The 18,242-nt window shown below is 40.9% G+C and overlaps 2 protein-coding genes across 4 annotated transcripts in view; both read right to left on the bottom strand.

Moving 5' to 3' along the window:
• Positions 1-18,242, bottom strand: part of Ccdc148 (coiled-coil domain containing 148) — a 231,765-nt gene that overhangs the window by 188,101 nt on the left and 25,422 nt on the right. The window lies entirely within an intron of this gene.
• LOC126489683 (gem-associated protein 8-like) overlaps positions 1-18,242 on the bottom strand; it is a 64,021-nt gene that overhangs the window by 20,365 nt on the left and 25,414 nt on the right. The gene's annotated exons all lie outside the window — the stretch shown is intronic.

Below are 18,242 nucleotides of genomic sequence, written 5' to 3'. Positions count from 1 at the left end.
GGCCTCAGTGTTTTTTAATCAAACAAAATGGCCACAGATCTCCTTTTTTTCTTTTAATTCTGTCCCAAAGCCCATGTTTTGAAGTTCCACAGCCAAAACATCTGTCAAATGCAATGATATATAATAGACATTTTACGAAACAGGGATGTAAGAGTTTAATTTGTAAGATTATAAGCCTCAGGCTTTCAAACAAGATAAGCCTCCCCACACAGACAATGCAGACTCCCCTCTCTCTCTCTCTCTCTCTCTCTCTCTCTCTCTCTCTCTCTCTCTCTCTCTCTCTCAGACACACACACACACACACTCACACACTCACAAAGAGGGCACAAAACCGCTCATCTTAACCACTGAGGGCAAGTCCCTACAACACATACAAAACATCTATTGCATGACCTATTAAAAGTGTATTTTTAGAACTACTGACCTCTGTGTGAACTAAACAGCGAAGCTGTTCACAAACCTGACAGAAAGCAGCTTTTCCAGAGTGAAGCAGTGAACCACTGTCTCTAATGCACCCACCAAGATCAACAATTAAAATGTGCATTTAACGCTAACTTTTAAAAAGCCATTGTAAAGTAACACTGCCAAAATTATTCAACATAGTCTCATGTCAACACACACACCATTGTTTTATCTTAGTGTTTATTTTAAGAAACAAAATAATGTATTTAGTAGATAAAAAACTGAAAAAAAATTAATCCAAAGAAACTCAGTGGTCCAGATTCCCCAGGCTGTTTGTCAACGTAGCTTGGGCATCAATGCTGCATATTGCTCCCCATGACACAGCAAATGTAGAGTAGTCATTGGGTGGGTCCTAAAAGGTTGAATTCAAGCTCCCTAGTTAGTAGTTGCGTGGCTTTGGAAGAACACCTTCTCTGAGTTTCTGTTGCCTTTTACAATGTGGTATCAGAAAGCTGACTGCCTCCGAAGAAGTTACGCTAGACATAAACAATAGATAAACTGCATCTACATGGAGCGCAGCACAGTGCATGGTGCAGACCACAAGCCCAGCCTGGTAAGACTATCATTATCATCACTGCAAAACCTCATTCAAGACTGACTGCATATCTACCATATAATCTTGGGTGCTTTTGAGGTGGATCTCAAAGCAATTAGTGGCAGGGATAGGGGGGAGAGCCTCATAATCACCAGAGATAAATATGAGCAATGAGGAGCAGAAAGGGCTCAAGCAGCTCAAAAACTCACAGCTTCATAGCCAGCTAATCATATGACCATACTAGAGGCGGGTATTAGCCTGTCAGCCTTGATTTAGCACAGTAAATCCAAACAGCTCAGGCTTTTGCAACACCCCATAAGACTTTGGAAAGACAAGTTTTCAAATCTGATTAATAAGTCATTTTTAACTATTTCCGAGGTCAGTTCACAGCTTCCTAGTGTGATTTTATGTGAGAAATTAATTTGAAAATTGTGAACACGGCATGGGGAGGAACCATATCAAACCAGGTAGATACAGCAATACGAATAACACTCCAGAATATTCTGGTTACCTCAAGAGATATCCTGTACCAAGCATTGTGTTTCAGAAAACAAGTCAGTCATTCTGAGATCTTGTAAGATCGTTATCTGCGAATGCTAACTTTAAAACAAGTTGCTGTGCTATATACACACATTAAAATCCTTTCAGCCATGAAATGTAATGAGTGCCATTCTCAACAAGAGACAGAACTGGAATTCATCATGCCAAGTGAAATAAGCCAGGCACAGGAAGAAAATAAGTACCACATGAGTTCACTCACACATGAAATATAAGAAGCTAATTCGCCGGGCAGTGAATCCCAGCACTTGGGAGGCAGAGGCAGGCGGATCTCTGTGAGTTCGAGGCCAGCCTGGTCTACAAGAGCTAGTTCCAGGACAGGAACCAAAAAGCTACGGAGAAACCCTGTCTCGAAAAATCAAAAAAAAAAAAAAAAACTAATTCAAGGGCCGGGTGTGGCACACACCTTTAACCTCAGCAGTTGGGAAGCAGAGGCAGGCAGATCTCAGAGTTCCAGTCCAGCATAGGGAATTCCAAGCCAATCAGGACTACATAGTGAGATTCGCCTCAAAAAAATGTCATAGGGGGCTGGAGAGATGGCTCAGAGGTTAAGAGCATTGCCTGCTCTTCCAAAGGTCCTGAGTTCAATTCCCAGCAACCACATGGTGGCTCACAGCCATCTGTAATGAGGTCTGGTGCCCTCTTCTGGCTTTCAGGCATACACACAGACAGAATATTATATACATAATAAATAAATAAATATTTTAAAAAATTCATAGAAGTTGGGAGTAGAACACTCATTGCATTCAGGTGGAGAAATGGGGCAGGGAGAAGGTTGGGTTGGCTTGGACTCAGAAGCTCTGGCGTGTAGCCATGGTGGCACGTGCAACCCCAGCACTCAGAGGCTAAGGGAGAAGGATGGTGAGTTGCAGGCCAGCCTGGGACACATACTGTGACTCTGTTTCCAGAAAAGAAATTCTACGGTACTGCTGCAAGCAAGATGTGTATTTCAAAAGCCAGAAGAAAGGGTTTCACCACATAGAAGTAATAAATGCTTGAGGAGATAGATATGTTTATCTCGATGCGTAAACACCATACAATATTTAGATACATTGAAGCAGATGGCACCCATTCATAAGTGATGTTGCTGCTTTTATGTATCAGTTAAACATAAATTTAAATGAAAAACCATATTATTAATTTCAACAACTTTAAGAAGGTCTTGTATCTGTGTAGATAATTTAATAAATTCTCTGTGCAAAGAATTACCAACTGAAAAATAAGTCGAAATAAGAAGAGAACTCTGGGGGGAAATCTTTAAATTTTGCCTGTCCTGTAAAGGAAGGAAGAGAAATAAAAAATACGTATTTATTTTATTGTCATTAACAGATAATGAAAGGATAAAGAGGGCACAGCTAAACACGATTCCTGGGTCTGAAAGAACAAGGACAGTGTGAGAATGAAGTTTGTTTGTATCATATCATAGTATATAGTTAAAGAATTTTGGAGCTGAAGAGATGGCTCAGTGGTTAAGAGCACCTGTTGCCCTTTCAGAGGACCCCGGTTCAGTTCCCAGCACCCTCATGGCGGCTCATAAGCAGCTGTAACTCCAGTTTCCCAGGAAACTACTCCCCTTCTGGCCTTTGAGGGGTCCAGGCACCCTGTGCTGTGCACGCAGGCAGGCCAAGCATCCATACACATAAAACAACATAAACAAATCTTTTAAAAAAATTAAAGAATTTTTAAACTATCCATTTTTTAGAAAAACGAAGAATCCTCCACACTGCTCTGAACCTATAAACAATAGAATTCAAACAGGAAAGTACGTACTTCCATACTTTTCACAGCTGTGAAATACATTCATTACAATAGGAAATGTCCCGTCTGTGTCAGTGGAGGAGCGGGTCAGACCTGAAGACAGTCTACAATTCAAGGGGAAAGACTCCACAGCTCATACCAAGTCCGCAAGGCCCACTTGCCCACATTCTCACTGAACTTCCCAAAGCAAATAGAGCAAAAGGTGGAAATATCAAAAATATTTGTGAAATACTTTCAGCCTAACTAAGTGAATAAAACATATTAAAGTGCTGATTATTTAGTTTTTAAGTCTTAAAAAAACAATTTAATAAATCTGAATCATGGTTTGTAAATTCCTCCAAAGCGAATGATTTACTTCATCTGTGTATTTGATATTTGGTTATAGTAGAAACCATCAAAATTGTTTACATTAATCGCATTAATGGATAAGTATATTGGTTATATATAGTGTTTAATGTAGATTTGGGCTACTTTAAGGCCTGGATTCATAAATGAATTTTCAGCTATGAAATGGAAATGTGAATTATGTGCATATAATGTGATTTCTGCAGCTATTTTTACAACTTTGTGGGGAAAGAAAGAGAAACTAGTATTGAATGTGAGAGCAGTGTCCCCAAATACAAACTTCCTTAATGACTGGCAGGGTGATCCGATGAGATGTGGCCACGTGGACCAGCATCCTTGAAATCTCCACCTGGGTGTTTCCCAAATGACAGTAGAACTGAGGCCAGCCTGGTGTACATAGTGAGTTATGGGCTAGCCCAAATTCCAGTCATAACCTCTCTAAGAACCATAATCAAACAAAAACCAGTAACAACAACAAAGCCCAGAACAAAGCAAAATAAAACAAATGAACACACCTTTAGGTTCACATTGTTGAGAGAAGGCCCAGGTAGACAGGGCCCGTTGCCGTAGTGATCAAGTGTATATTTGCCTGATTAGTAAAAGCATGTCCTGAGCCGCCACTTCCCTCCCTCCCTCCTTCTCTCCCTCTCCCCTTCCCTCCCCTTCTCCCTTCCTCTCTAACTTTTTCCTCCCTCTCCAGGCCTCTTAGTATTTCTATCTCTTTCTCCTCCTCTGACCTCATCTAAGACCTTGAAGAAAACAAGATTCTCTCTGCCCAGGATTTTGATACAGTCCTCAAATTTGGGTTGGACTGGCTCTCTCTGCCACCATCTGCCACCCAAGCTGTTCACATCCCTCCTCGAATTTTTATTTCTAAAACAAGGGAAGGAAGAATGGATGGCAGCAATGCCACCAGCTTTCTCTGAACTCGCCCACTTGACTCCAGTCTGTCTTCAGTTTGTCGCTGCTGGTTTCTAATCACTTGGCCGTCGTCCCCCAGGGGACTTCTTTCTTACAATACGTGTCTAGGAAAGGACAACCTGCTCAAGGAATCTCTGCCCCTCAGATGTTCCACAAACAAATTCTTTTAAAAAAAAATTCTATCAGCATCATCCCTTAAAACAAGAGTTGAGTCAAAATACATGAGATTTTTTTAAATGAACATATTAAATAAACTGGCAATATATGACCCAGTTCATTGGAAAGAGATACAGAGTCAGGACAGTGAGCAAGTCACTAAGTTCTGGGCAGTAGAGTATCTGATAGAAAAAGTTAGAGTAAGTTAAGATGCCTACATATAGAACAATATTAAAAATTAAGTAGGCCATAACTGAAGAATAGATCTTAAACTAGTCCATGGCTGGAGTCCATCGTCATATGTCAAGGTTTGCAGGGCCTCGTAATTATATGCAACATTTTTTGAGTTACTTTTCCTGGGGAGAGATTACACAGATTTCATCAACTTCTCAGAGGGAATCTCTGACCCAAATAAACCTAAGACACAGAAAAGAAAATGTCGCCTAAAATATCAAAAAACAAAAACCGTCACATCAAGTAACTGGCTTTGTTGGTAAGAGCACATACATTACAGGCTCAAGTAAAGCACTCAAGCCCCATTCAGACCACTTGCTACGCTGCTCAGAAGATGTGCGAGTATTTTTAGAGCTCACCGAAGTACAACTGACAAATTCTGCAAATTTTAAAGATGCACAATGAAATGTTTAATTTGTATAGAACACAAAATAACCACAACCAAATGAATTAATATGTGCACGACTCACATATTATGATGTGAGCTGAGGCATTTTCGTTTCCATTTTCCATTTTTTTTCCATTTTCCATTTTTATGATGATCAAACTAAAAAATGTATATGTATATATCTTTATATATGTATGTATATATGCAGGCTTCAAACATGCTATGCAGCATTGCTAAGTCTCGTCACACTGTACATTAGCTCTCCAGAGTTACCCATCACACATAACTGAAGCTTGGTACCCTTTGACCAACATCTCTCTGTCCTCTATCCCCTGGCAACCGCCAGACTCTAAGTCCATGAGTTCTTCTATTTCAGATCCGCACAGAAGCATGCTCTCTAGAATCTTTCTGTGCCTGGTTAATGTTGGTTACTGTGTGGTCCTCAGGCTCCTCCATGTGTCAACAAATGACAGAACTTCCTTCTTCCTTAAAGATGGGAATATTGCAGTATAGGAAATAGCACATTTCCTTTGTTTCGTCCACTTGCTGAAACGCAATTGCTCACACGCATTAGGTCGCTCTTGTAAACAAGGCCACACGATTGCTGGGTCATAGAGTAGCTTCGCTTTTAATTTTCTCTAACAGCTTTAGAATTTACATTTGTGGCAGCAGTGCATGGGTTTCTGTTTTTCACATCACGACCAACACTACTCTCTTGGCTTTTTAGATAGTCAGACACTCTTTTAGCCAGTCTATCACAGATGATTTTCCTTGTGTCTTTGGTTCTCAGTTTTCTGTTGATAAATCATGTTGAGCACTTTGCCAATACCTGGCAGCAATTGGTGCATCTTCTACACAGAAAAGGGTATCGGGCCCTTTGCACATTGCCAAACTGAGTTCCTTGTTGGCTCTTGGGCTATACCCTTCCACACATATGTCTTGTTATCAGACATAAAGAATGCTTGACTTTTATAAATTGTGCTAATGGTTTCCTTTGCTGTTTGGTGACATATCCAACAATTCATTCCCCGGAACGACATCAAGAAACTTCTGTTCTTCCAGGAGTCAGTTTCAGGCCTTACATTCAAGACTTTACTCTAGCCCATGCTGAGTTCTGTATGAAGTGTGGGATAAGGATCCAGAGTTATTTTTTTTTAATATTTATTTATTTATTATGGATACAATATTTTGTTTGCATATATGCCTGATAGAAGAGGACAGCAGACCTCATTACAGATGGTTGTGAGCCACCATGTGGTTGCTGGGAATTGAACTCGGGTACTTTGGAAGAACATGCAATGCTCTTAACCACTGAGCCATCTCTCCAGCCCCAGAGTTATTCTTGTATGAACGAGTATCCAGTTTACCCAGGATGGTTTCCTGAAAAGATTATAATTTCCCCCATTCAGTGTATTCTTTCCTCGTCAGGTCTAACCACTGATACATGAATTTCTGTGTGGGCTTTCTAGCCGGTTTTACCAGTCTCTCTCTGTTTGGGCTTTAGCACTATATTGCTATGGGTACTGTAGATTGGGAACATAGTTTGAAATCAGAAACTGTAATATCTCTAATTTTCTTTGTTCCTGTTCAATTTCTTTGACTCTGTGGGGAAATTCTATACTTTTACATGGAGTTTAGAAAATTTCTAATTCTGTTATTTAAGAGGCCAGAGACTTTGATATATATTGCACTGAATATACAAATTCCTGTTAGAAGCATGGATAGCAGACATTGTTCTTCTAGCCCCAAAATCCACACTGTCTTTCTTATTTTCCAGGGACCTTTAGCATCCTCAGTGTTTTGTAGGGATGGGTGTAAGTCTTCTGTATCTTCAGCTGCCTGTTCCTAAACATTTTATCATTTTGTTGCCATTGTAAGTGGGGTGGCTTTCTTCATTTTCTTCTCACTCATGCACTGCTTGTGGATAGCCCATCACTGAGTGAGTGCGTGCTCTGTGCTGCCATTGGCTTCTCTGTCAGTTCCAACATGCTTTTGTTGATGTTATTCTTGCATCTTTAGGATTTTATCCACGTACCATATGAATATTAATCGCAAGGCTTCTGCTGCTCAAAAAAAAAAAAAAAAAAAAAAAAAAAAAACAATTGCCCAAATTTTAAAAACTAAAGAATAGTAAGTCTCTGTGCAACCTCTTTATGATCAGCCTTTTTATTTCTCCTGGACTGGGGGAGTTTTCAGGCACTGGCTTAAGTAGGTTTTGTTTTGTTTGTTTGTTTTGGACGTGCTCTGTCTCTCTTCCCCTGGTGTGAGTCTCACAACCCACTTACTGATCTGTATGTCAGTTCCTTTTCATGCCATTGTCATGAAATTCCCTGAGGAAAGCAACTCAAACAGCTTTATTCTGGCTTTAGAATTCGAGGAGAAAGTCCTTGCTGGTGGGGAGGTTCAGGTGGGAGCTGGAAGCATCTGGTCACATGACATCCCCAATCAGGAAGTACTGCTCAGCTCCCTTTCTCCACTCAGTCCAAGATCCCTGCAGGGAACAGTACCACCCACGGGCTCAGTCAAGGCAATCTCCAACCGGCACGTCCAGAGGCCCATCTACCAAGGGATCCTAAAGTCAGTCAAGTTGACAGCACATCACACCGATTCATTTCAAAGTACTTGATAAATCCTCAAACCTTTGATTCTTTTTTTTTTTTGTTGTTTTCATCTGACCAGATGATTTTTATTGACCTGTCTTTATGTCCTTGATTTCCCCCTTCTGCCCTGCTGAATCTCCATCGACATTTGTTTTTTCACTCATTGCATTCTTTAGCTCAGTAAGTTGATTCTTTATGACTTCTATCTCTTGGCAAGTTCTCTTTGTTCCTTTATTGTTTTTATGACTCTTTTGGGGGGTTTGTCTGTGTTCCCTTAAAAGTTTTTAAGCTTCTTGAAAGCAATTATTTCGCATCATTCTGATGTCTTGCATGTGGTGTATGGATGTGTACATGTGGTGTGCATGCATGTTAAAGCCAGAGACAGATATCAGATTCCCTTCTTAGTCACTTTTCGCTTTATTTTTTTCTGAGATGGGGTCTCTCATTGAGCCTGGAGCTCACTATAGTCTAGCTAGCCAACAAAGCCTAGGGACTCCCCTGCCCCTGTCTCCCCAGAGCTGAAACGTTTTTCTTATGCTATAAACCACTTGACATGTTGGCATTTTGTTTTTTATTTGCCGGTCATCATTACCTTAAACATAAATACTTACATGTTACTGTGTGACAATTTGATGTGCACCTGCCATATAGGATGAGAGTGAGAGTAGTCAGCACTTAGAGACGTTACTTTTAAATAGAAAGATTCCAGTGCTGCACCCCAAAGTACACAATCAGAATTTCGAACTGAAAAGTTTAGGAATTTTTTTAAAGAAGTGTCTCAGAGTATTCTTACTAACAGAAGTTACTTCTTGTGATTTTCAAAGCTTTACTCGTTGATGCCCTTGATGAACACACAAACATGAGAAAGAAAGGGAAGAACAGAGAAATGCCTCAGCAGGTAAAATGACCAGCTACCGAATCTGGCAACAAGTTCAATTCCTGCCCCAGAGAGAAGCACGGACTCCTGCAGGGTGTCGCGTGACCTCCACAAGCCCTCCCCCCCCCTGCCCCCGCCCCGACACAAACATAAATTTAAAAATGCGATAAAAGTTTTTTGTTTGTTTGTTTGTTTTGGTTTTGGTTTTTGGAAAACATGGGACTGGGCATGGTGGTGCACACCTATATTCTTAGTACTTGAGTGGCAATTGTAAGAAGATTGTGAATCCAAGGCCAGCCTGGACTACACAGTACATTTGAGATCAGCCTATGCTGCACAGGGAATTAAATAAAAAAAAAAAAGGAAGAAAGGCGGTAAAGAGGAAGGACAGGAAAAAAAAAAAGGAAAGGAAAGGAAAGGAAAGGAAAGGAAAGGAAAGGGTAGGATTAGAAATACCTGCGGCTGGAGAGATTTCTCAGCAGATAAGGGCACGTATTGCTTTGGCTGAGAACCTGAGTTCTATCCCCAGGACCTACACTAAGTGGTTCACAGCCATGTGTAACTCCAGGTCTAGGGTGATCCAATTCCTCTGGCCTTCACAGAAAACTGCAAACATATGTGCACAACCACAGACAGACACGCAATAAAATAATAACAAAAATAATTCCTTAGAAAAGAGAAATACCTGCCTTAATTTTAACAGGACTGTCAATGTGCCTAAATTCTTTACAAAATTTTGAGCAATAAAAATAACTGATGAACTATGATACCTAAATCAGCTTCACTTTTATTGCAATAAAAGAACTATGGTATTCCAGACGTCAGATTCCAAGATTATATTGCACAAATAATCTTTCCAAGCCAAGTACTAGAATTCATTTACTGAACATTTTTGTGGAAAATGGATTTGAGATGGGGAATTTAATGAGCTATCTTGCCTAAAGTGTCAAGAAATTGTTAAAGGGACCTTCCCATAAAAAGCAAAAGCATTAAACAGGCAGCTAAGGGGGTCCAACATATTGTCCTATTAAGCTAATTGCTTTTGCGAAGGATGCTCTTCTAATGTGCTACGAATCACCCCAAGGAGATTGAGATAGTTGGACAACCCATTAACGTGACCAGCCCAGACAATCTCCTTGAGTGAAAACGTACTGGGAAGAAATCTCTTCCTAATTTTTGTTATTTTTATGCTTTAAATTAATGAAAGATAAAACCACAATTGGCTTAATTCTACAAATATTTGTCCAGTATATACTATAAGTCTGGCTCTAGGTTTGGGGTGAGCATGGGGGGACAGGTGAGACAGGTCTCCCTCAAGTTGCTATCCTGCTCCAGATATTTCTTTCCTCTTGTGTATGCATGTTAGATGTGTGTGTGTGTGTGTGTGTGTGTGTGTGTGTGTGTAAATAAAGTCAGGTATTTGCAAACTTTTCCTGAAAAGGGAATGATAATATCTTATTCTTTCCTGATCATTCAGTCTTTGTTGTTACTTGACTCTGTTATATAGCATGAAAGTAACTATAGGTAGGGCACCTCTCTTTAATCCCAAGACTAGGGAGAGAGAGGCAACTGTATTTCTGTGAGTTCTAGGCCAGCCTGACCTGCATAGCAAGCTTCAGGCCACTCAGTGCTACACCATGAGACCATGTTTCAAAACAAAGCAACTGCAGATGATATGTGGTCCAAAAAGCAAGGTTCCAGATACACTCTATTTCCGTGAACAGACTGCTGTCCAGATTTGGGTTGGGTTGAGACTCATCACTGTAGCGCTGCTCTTTGAAACAGCTACAGTAGATGTTTCGTTTAAAATGCTCACAATAGGCTTAAATGGAAAAAAAAAAAAAGGTATGACAAACAGGTAGGAAATATCAAAAGAATTGTGGAAAAGCAGGCTGAGAAAAACAAGACTGTTAAAGGGGCAGAGGCAGTATGACCTGCACTGAAGTGATGCGGTGATACAGGTCAGGTTCTGTAGAAGAAGCTTGGAAACTTCCATAGTGTTGTGTAATAACAGCAGCAACAATAATATCACGATGTGAAACAAACCATTCCTTCTCTTCACAGTTAAAGCCCCAACTTGTTTTGGAAAAAGAAATGCCAATGAATTAGGAATAACATCTAAAATATTTCATCATGGAAACATGAACAAGGAGGAAAAAAACCTCATAATATCTTCTCAAATCCGAGCCACGCAGACACAACTTGTCCACTGTTTTTCAAGCATGTTAGAAGAGCCCAGCCTTTGATGGATTCTACAGTGTGGATGACCCAGGCTTCAGCCTTCCTGCCCTCCACAATCCACATTTTATTCTTAACTTGTTTGTATTCATCAGTTGCACTATCTTGTGTTTGATTCCCAGCACCACAGGGGGAAAAAGACAAGTAGATAAAAATTAAAACAAAATGAAAGGCCATATGTACTCCAAATCAGAAACAGTTAGTTCTACTTAAATATTGGGTAAATTACAGTTATTTAGTTTTTTTTTTTTTTTTTTTTTACAATCAAATGGGAATCAGGCATGCCATACAAATACCGTGACTTAAAAAAAAATGGAAATGGTTTCTTCAGAACTGGTTTTCTAGCTGGGTGGTCGTGGTTGCACGCCTTTAATCCCAGAGGCAGAGACAGTTGGATCTCTGTCAGTTTGAGGCCAGCCTGGTCTACAAAGCAAGCTCCAGAACAGCCAGCATTGTTACTCAGAGAAACTCTGCCTCAAAAAACAAAACAAAACAAAACAAAACAAAACAAAAAAACAAACAAGCAAACAAACAACTAGTTTTCTAAGGAAGAGTACTGGATGCTGTAATATTAAAGGCCAAGCTCAAACCCTAGCTGTCCTGCCCTCCTGAGAAACCTCCTATATGCCACCTAACCATCATTCTAGGCTCAAATTCTCAATTTGTCTCTCAAATGAAAGGGTTGGGCTGAGTAATTTCCAAGGAATCTCTCGGTTCTACAACTTTATAACACATGGTTTTTCTCTGAGACCAAATAGCATCAGGGAGCTACAATTAACTCTAAGGCAACTGTAATGTCAGCAATGGCATTTCAAAAAAAGTGATGGTGACATTCAGTTTATCTGAAATCTTCAGTGTCTGGCTTCTGCCCCTTGCCCCACTTATTCCATGTCTTCATTCTTCCCAGGAAGCTCCTGCATTCATTTCTGTGCCTACAACTGGTGCAGGTCCTCGAAGAGCAGTTTTCAAAAGGCTGGGGACTCTCACAAAGTCTTGGTCCAAGGTCACTTTCACCAAAAGACCCTATGTGACAACACTGTCCAAAGAAATAATAGTATTATCTGTCTCCAAACTGCTTATTGGTCAACCTCTTACACTTTTACTACGTTTCTCAGTATTCTATTGGTTTGGGAATTTTGTTTTGTTTTGTTTTTTTCCCCACTACAATATAGAAGTTATATGATATCCTGTCTTGTTTCGTCATTATATCTTCCATAAAGACTTGCGTGTGGGAAATATTTAACGCTTGCTAACAAACAACTGAACGAATGTAAATAAGCATGCTAAGGGGGAGGGGGAGGAAACAACATTGTTAATTATTAGAAAATCAAAGTGTACTGTTGACATGAGGTTTCTGTCCCACCCGGTCCCACAGCCATACAATCCCAAAGAAACATACAGAGGTCTATGTTAATTATAAACTGGTTGGCTTAGTAGCTCAGGCTTTTCTTATTAACTCCTATAACTTATATCAGCCCGTAATTCTTGTCTGTGTTAGTCGTGTGGCTTGGTACCATTTATTAGTGAGGCCTTCTCATCTTGCTTCCTCTATGTCTGGGCAATGACTGCAAACTGAGCTTTCCTCTTCCCAGAATTCTCCTGTTCTCATTGCCCCACCTCTACTTCCTGCCTGGTCACCCCGCATATACTTCCTGCCTGGCTACTAGCCAATCAGTATTTTATTAAACAAGTACAAAAAAAAAATCTTTACAGGGTAAAACCATTGTCTCAGAGCAGGGGAACCCATGGAGGAAGGGGTCAGTGAATAAAGTAGTTGCCACAGAAGCAAAAGGACCTGAGTTTGGCTTTTAGGATCCACATAAAGCTGAGTGAGGTACTGTGTGTCTGAAATGCCAGTGTTCCTATAAAGACATGGAAGGTGGTGATAGGTGGCGAAGGCAGCAGAAGCTGGTGGGTCAGGAAGCCTGGTTTAAGCAGCCAAAATATGACAGGCTTTGTTCTCAAACTCTAACTCCTGAGGTCGTCCTCTGACCTCTATGTGAGTGCCTGAGCTTACAGATACAGTACATTTTTCCTTCATTCTGGAGGGATTATAGATGTACCACAAAAACTTTTTTTTTCTTGGTTAATTTATACAACTGGAGAAGCTACCCAAATGTGAGGGGAAGTATCAGATAGGCTTTCGTCAGGGATTTTCTTCAAGCAGTCCTTGGAATCTCATGGTAGTCGATACGAAGACCATGTTCTAATTGAGCTAACAGGCTAAACTGCTTAGGTTTTAATATTGGGAAATAAGCAAGAATCAAAATAATTCTATTGATTTCCAAAGAACTAATAATAAAGTCATCAGGCAGCTCTATGAAAATTTAATTACTATGGAAGGCTATATTAAGCATGGGTCATTGACGTTGAAGAGACTGCTTCTTACAATGCTTGAATTTGATGCTGCATGCTGGCTGCAGCTGCAGATGTTCTCAAACACTGAAGTTGAGTGTGATGTCACACAGTGCCAAGGAAGGACAAATGTACAGGCAACGTTCACTTTTCAAGGATCAAATGAGGAATTTGCTCATGGAGAGGAACAGAAAGCAAACAGCCTTTGAGATCTTCTAGATCCTGACAAGTTACTTGATTACTATAGCTCTCAACATTTCCTTTTGATTGTATATTTTAGGTTAGCATACTGTGCTGGCTAGATTTGTGTCTATTTGATCCAAGCTAGGGTCATCTGGGAAGAAGGACACTTAATTAAGAAAATGCCCCCACAGGGGCATTTTTGTGATTTTCTGGCTGATACAGGAGAGAGTACAGCTCACTATAGTGGGAGCCACCCTTGGGCTGCTGGTCCTGGGTGCTCTGTGAAGGAAGGCTGAGTGAGAGGGCAAACCAGTAGGCAGGCAACATTTCTTCATTGTTTCCTCATCAGTTCCTGCCTTAGCTTCCTGTCCCTGCTGAGCTCCTGCCCTACAGCTCTCTTCTGCCCACTGTACCCCCTGCAGCTGGTTCCCTTTCTTCCCCCATTACTGCCCCTTTCTATTGTCCTTTTGCATCGAATCCATCACACTCCTCTTCCCACCTCCATCAAGATCTCCTCCTTACTTCTCATTGTCCCCTTTCTAGTTCCATGATCCAAGATACTTAGAATTTAAACTTGATGTTCTGAGTGTGAAATGGGGTTCTGTCTCTCTGAAATGACCCTACTTCATCTTACCCAATGATCTCCAGTTCTATCAGTGTTCCTGCCAAGTGTCAAGATGGCACCTCTCTTAATGGTTCCATGGTGTGCATGCATCCCACTGTCTAATTTGTGTGTATGTGTGCGCATGTGTGTGAAGGTCAGGGGCCAACCATGCGATTCCTCGGCAGCCCCCACCTTGATTCAGTGAGACAAGTATCTCAGTGGCATAAGACTCGCCCATTTGGCTAGACTGGCAAACAGACCTCAACGTTCTGCCAACCTCTGCCTCCGCACCATGGGGATTACAAGTAGGCCCTTTCCTGAATTTGTCTTTTTTTAAACATGTGTTGTGAAAACTAAATCCTGGTTCTCATGCCTACAGGACATTTGAGCCATCTCCCTGGCTCCCTTTCTTTATTACTTGACATAAGAACATTTCATATATTTATAGAGAACTATGTTAAATCTGGTACATGTATACATCATTTAATGTTCAAATACCTCTGTGTATATTTTATTCTCAAGCATTTATTTTTTCTAATGAAAACATGCACACATAATTCTCCTTTAAAAATAAACATTTTCATAACATCTTATATAACACAAAACCATTATTTCTCCTTTCTGTAACACCATGCCCACTAACAAGCCTTGCACTATTTCTTTCTCCCTCCAACTCTTAACCTGGTAACTGCTATTCCACTTGTGACATCTGTGAAAACATCATGTCTAACATTCACATGTGGAGGTCATGTGCTGGTTTCTTTCTGTACTTACTGAACAACTCCTACTTCCATCCTTATTGTCATAAATGACAGCATTTTATCCTTTTCCTAGCTGCATAGTATTCTGCCGTGCACATATAACACATTTTCCGGCCGTTCATCAGTTGATAGACACTTGCATGTGTGCACTTGGCTATAGTGAATAACGCCACAGTCAAGGTGTCAGTTATAGGAGCCTCTTTGACCTTGCTGATTTCATTTCTGTTTGGCCACATATGCACTAGTGAGCCTACTGGATGATGTAGTAGATGTATTTTTAGTTTTGTGAGAGACTTCCCCAAGCTTCTCTGTTTTCCATAATGGCTACATTAATTTTATATTTCTGCCCGAATTGTTAATAGTTACCCATTCCTTGCATTTGCAACAGCACTTATCTTTGGAGAACAGTCATTTGAACTGCATGAGGTGATGTCTCATTGTGGTTTTGACTTGGGCTTCCATGATTAGTGATGTTGAACATTACTGCAGACCTATTGTGTCTGCTTTGAAGATCTGTCTGTTTAGGTCTATGGCCTGTTTTCCAAGTGGTTATTTGGTTGGTTTTTGTTGCTGTTACTGCTGTTGATTTTTCCTAGAGTTATCTGAGCTCTTGCAGAGTCTACTGTGTATAGGTACCACATCGTCAATCTGTTCTTCAGGCACAATGCAACCTGCAAATGCTCTGCCTCCTAGGCAGGTGTTTGTCCTAGGTGTTGTTTCCTTTGGGGTACAAGCTTTTAGGTGACAGTGTCTCAGTTGTCTGCTTTGCCTTTGTTGGCTGTGCTTCTGCCTTGCCTACAAAATCTTCATTGCTTCCTCCGGTGGCTCCAGTTTTGGGTTTTATATTAAAGATGTTGTCCATTTTGATATTTTCACATGAGCAGAATGGGTTTGTGGTTTCAGCCTTCTACATGCACATACCCAGTTCCCCCAGCGCATTCCTCAGCTGCCATCCCCCTGGCATTGTGTGTTCTGGGCACCTTTGCAAAAGACCAGTCAGGTGGAGTCACTTCTGGTCTCTGGGGTACCATTTCTCTAGTCTGTGAGGCTGGTTTTCTGCCAATGACACACATTTTACATGACCACAGCATGAATCACATTTTAACTTCGGCAGCACGATGCCCCTGTAGTAGGAGCTGTGGATCTGCATTCCACCATTCAGCTCCCGCCACTGGCTAGCTTTACCCGAAATAACAACACACAAACTGTATTCTTTGAAACACTGCTTGGCCCATTATATCTAGCCTCTTCTCAGCTAACTCTCGCACCTGGACTAGCCCATTTCTAATAATGTGTGTAGCACCCCAAGGTGTGCTTACTGGCAAGATTCTAGCCTACATCCATCCTGGGTCGGAGCTTCATCGATCGCATCTTCCCGGGAGAGGGGAGCATGGCCTCTGCTCCAGAGAGCAGAGCTGTCGAGTCTGAGCTCACTTCCTCTTCCTCCCAGCATTCTGTTCTGTTTACTCCACCCACCTATGTTTTAACCTATCAGGGCCAAGGCAGTTTATTTAACCAATGACCTTCCTTCATCAGCTCACTTTTGTGGTTTTCCATAATCTCCCCAAAGCGCCTCTATTTGTCCCACATTTTACAGCCTGCACTTAGAACTTCACCCCTCCTTTGCCTTCGCTTTTATCCTTAATGTTGTTTGTTTGTTTCTCTCAGGAGCCTCTCTCACCTGAGCATTGGGAGTCCCCCCGTAGTCTGGTACTCTGCCTTGGCTCCTTTTTTGAGTGCCACATCCTGCATGTCTTTAGGTACTGACCTATTAGAACTTCGAGGGAATGAAAAAGGACAGACTCATGGACATACATACCGGCAAGCTGAGATCCGGTGGTCTGGGCTCTCTCAGGGAGCCACAGCACCCCAGAAGCTCAGTGTATTTATCATAGACAGCTGAGGTGGGCACCAGGACTATTACATAAAGATCAACATGGAGGCAGGGTTATTTCGTACAGCTGAACAAGGAGACAGGTTTGGCTAATCCAGGTATGTGCAGCATCTTCGGTCTTTCAGGATATGGGGAAGAGAGTGATGGCGATATTTTTTGCACATACTATCCACATGTTTGCACTTGGATCCAAGGATGGCTTTGGCATTCCTGATCCTTACCTGGGGAGGACTTTGTTGCACCTAAGGGGCTGAGGCATTGGTCCTTGATATGGCTACACCTCTGTCAACAGCACACAATCACTCAGGACTCCACCAACTCCCTACATGTTAGCTGTCTGCTTGTACTGCTTGAGGATATCTGGGATAGTTTATTCCTCCCGCTCTGTACTGTCTTGAGGTAGTATGTCCTGTAGTTTTTCCTCTTTAAAGTCTTTGACTCTTTCCATTTCTCTTCATGTCACTAAAATGTAACCTCACATCTATCCCTTCTGAGAGTACCCAAATATGTTCTTTGCAAAGTGAAGATCTGAACATGCTACTTTCTTCCTTATATCTACATGACAGAGTCTCTAGATTTTAGGATAGACTCTAATCCTAAGACCCGAATGACTCTTAGTTTGACCCCCCCCCCTCTTGCTCTTCTGTGGCCACAGTATCCCTGGTCCTTCCTCTAGCCCTGCTAATGCCCTCAGTTCAGTTTCAAATGCCTGTTTCTGCTTGCACGTGAATCTCTGAAAATGCAATTTTGTTAGCATGAAATGTCATTTTTATCTTCAAATCATGCACACCATTTCTAAGATTTAAACTTATTTCACCTCTTCGAGAAACCTCTTTCTCTTTTTAAATACATCATTGTACGTGACTGTGTAAAATTGTTAATGTTACTTTGTGTAGGTGGAATTTTTCTGTGTCCTGGCAGCCGATCCCATATAACCACACTGAGATTTATTATTAATTATAAATGCTCAGCCAACAGCTCAGACTTGTTACTAACAAGCGCCTACATTTTAAGATAACCCTTAGACCCAAATTGTGAAGTCAAGATACCTCTAAAATATATATGTTGGTTTAGCTTAGCAACCCATACAATGAAATGTCTCTCTGTACTTACCCTCCTTCTGAAGTCTTTGATGGAGATGGAAGAATAGATATTTATAATTATAGTTTTCCTTAGTTATGATAAAAGATAAAGTAGATATAAATACTGTATAAATACAAACTAATTCTTGTTTGATACTTGTTTTGTTATATGTAATTTTACTATGTTAAAGTTAAAAACCTTCCTTTTTTATTTGAACAGAGAAGGGGAAATGGTGTGGAACGTCCTTCTATATATGTGTTGCTTTTATTGGTTAATAAAGAAGCTTCTTT

The sequence above is a fragment of the Alexandromys fortis genome, unplaced genomic scaffold (genome assembly GCF_014885135.2).
Source record: "Alexandromys fortis isolate MF-2015 unplaced genomic scaffold, M_Fortis_MF-2015_v1.1 scaffold_8_9099976_23576923, whole genome shotgun sequence".
In the NCBI taxonomy this organism is placed as follows: domain Eukaryota; kingdom Metazoa; phylum Chordata; class Mammalia; order Rodentia; family Cricetidae; genus Alexandromys; species Alexandromys fortis.
This window is presented reverse-complemented; position numbering and strand designations above follow the sequence as displayed.